A 3,009-nucleotide genomic window follows, 5' to 3' on the forward strand; every position below is an offset into this window, starting at 1 on the left:
TTCGTTCATTCTAGATTTCTACCATGCGAGGACTAGTGTGTACTGTGTATACATACTGACACTTTGCTTTACGTAGGGCGAATTCATAAGTATGAATCGCGACAGAAGGAAAGAATGCAGTAAAAAACGGGTGACATCTGAATGAAAACAAGCATGTAATTGCGAATCTTACTTTGTACTAAAAAGAATGTACAAGAAGAATGAAGTCATCACGTGAGAGGGAAATATTAAAGATATGTTCATAATTATAATTATATCTATAAAGCTCTGATATTTTCGTGAATTCAAATATTTATAAAAGCGAGAATTCTATAGAAACCTTATAAATGGTTTTATTAATTGATACAAAAATAAAATGTGTATTAAATCGATTTAATGTTTTTAGTTGACTGTGCTTGACTAAACTGCATATATATATAACAAAATCTACCAATGTATAACTTTTGTTCTGTTCGATAAACAAATTTGTTAATTATCATATTAGAACTGTATATTATATATGTAGGTCGTGAGTAAATTATATATTTTTCTAAATCATCGTGGACAGTTACTATTTAAATATGCCTCTCATACTTTATCTGTGACCTATCCACCTATCTCTAAAAAAATAAAGGGTAAGTATCAATCCCCTATTCATTAACCACCGACTAGGATAGGCATAGACATATATAAGAGATTCCGCGATCTTATGGTAGGAATGAAGTCGGCACTAGAGAGAGTGGACAATAACTAGAGTAGCTTTTCTCTTTTTCTAATGGGGTTGGGGTTGAGGATGTGGTGTGGGGAGGATCCTAGTAATATATAACAGCCTGCACGTTGACAGGTGACAGTGATATTTCGTTGGCCTCCGTATTAGCTAGCGCACTGCGCCGAACGCGAATAGCATGATGTTGTAGTCGCAAGGGAGCAATAGAATCGAATAGATGTATTGTACCGCAGCGCATCGTATTGTATTTTAAACTTTTATATCATTATAATTTATATGTATATATGTATATTCCAATAAACATGCGTGAGGTAATATAAGCTTCATTTCATGGAATTGTCTTAAATATAACTGCATAAATATTGTACAATCCTATACTAATTATAGTTGTCTGGTTCAACAGGTTACTACAGAAACAAACTACTGCCTACATGTTTTAAACTTGGGCTGTAGTAGTATCTGCAGAAACTACCATGGTTGCTGGGGTTATTATTCAATTTGTTCACGGGAACACGCACAAGCGTCAGTCCCAATTCGACAGTTGCACGAGCAACAATTCGACCGAGCTCGAGAGTTGTACGAGCAACAGCGATAAAGGATCACCTTTCAAATGTGTACTGACGCAAGCCATTTTAGTACCGTTCATTGTCCCGTAATCCACATGTAATAACAACAGATTGAATCCGGCAGAGGACTACTGCAAATTATTACATACGCCTATCGTATGCAACCGGTAATCAAAATTTCGGCGACAAACTTATGAAACCCTTACGAAGTTTTGAAGACGGTACGGAAGATTTGCAAGTTACAGAGGAGGGAATTATTTGCGGCATATAAGTTACAATATTTTGTAAGCCTGAATAATATCTAAGCCTACTTTTTCCGAATTTATATAAATATCATTACAAGTATATTGTAGAATCATATAGATAAGTAGGATTTAAGTAAAATAAGTACCTAAGGGCACTTTTAACGAATCTATGCAAATATTATTGTAAATATATTGTAAAATCATATATGCAAGTAGTATTTAAGGCGATTGTTGTTAAATTTATAGAAATACTATTGTAAATTGTGTATTTTCGTACGTTTTTTCAATAAAAAACAGTCAAATCATACATATGCGTTATTCATTAATCCCAGCACTATCTCCACTCCTATTCCTAATATCAATTATCCAAAAAAGTAAGTTTTTCCGCCATCTTGGATTTTGAAAAAGCGCGGGAAAAATTAGGATTCATGGGGCATACTAGTGGCGCCCCCCAAAAAGCGGGTGGCGGAAGTTGGAACTAAATGTAGAACTTCTTCGATAGTTCGCACAGTCGCCACCAGATGGCGCTGCTTAAAAAGTTTTAGAATTAGTTCCAACATTCGCCACCCACTGTTTGTGGGGCGCCACTAGTACGTCCCATGAATCCCAATTTTTCCCGCGCTTTTTCAAAATCCAAGATGGCGGAAAACCCTGCAGTACGGTGAAACTACTCACTGAAAATAACAATAAACGATCAGAACACTGTTAAAATCGCATTTAATCGCGGAGTACCACTATTTTTCGACTGGTGGCGCCATCCGTGGCGTAACTTTGAAACTGCTAGCCATATAATTGGTTAGCAGTTTCACCGATTCGCCACGGATGGCGCCACCAGTCAAAAGAATAGTGGTACTCCGCGATTAAATTGCGATTTTAACAGTGTTCTGGTCGTTTATTGTTATTATCCATAATAGTGGATTAATCTACGTACTTTCAGCTACAAATTGAGTGCTTCAGCTAAACGAAAGCTGTCCGTAGAACGGTGTAAGAGCTGTGTAAAGTGAACTAAACGGGGTACGCATGACGAGATACCGTGTCAACCGTTGCAAATAAATATTATTTTAACAATGTTCTTGTAATTACTGGTTCCCAGCCGTTAGAGAGTATTATTCTACGTTCTTTAAATTTCGAATTTAATGCGTGACGAAGAAAAATGATGCCCGTTCTCACAAGTACTAGTTTCTAACTTCGTTTATGAAAAGACAAATTCGAAAATCTTCTCGCACCACACATCTAGGGCAGTTCTGTCGTGAACTTACCCACAAAACGTAATTAAAATCATTTAAATAAGATAATTAATATTTCATATTTCTCATAAATATTAAGACGGGGTTGTTGTTTAATAATTTATGATAAAATACAAATTATTCATTTATAAAGCTTCATTACAAGATCCACTAAATAATTTTCTATAACATTCAAAGTACTAGACATTTTTAGAACACTGAATCTCATATCGATTTCTAAAATAATCCTAGTTCGATGTAATATA

The sequence above is a fragment of the Dufourea novaeangliae genome, unplaced genomic scaffold (genome assembly GCF_001272555.1).
Source record: "Dufourea novaeangliae isolate 0120121106 unplaced genomic scaffold, ASM127255v1 scaffold146, whole genome shotgun sequence".
Taxonomy (NCBI): Eukaryota; Metazoa; Arthropoda; class Insecta; order Hymenoptera; family Halictidae; genus Dufourea; species Dufourea novaeangliae.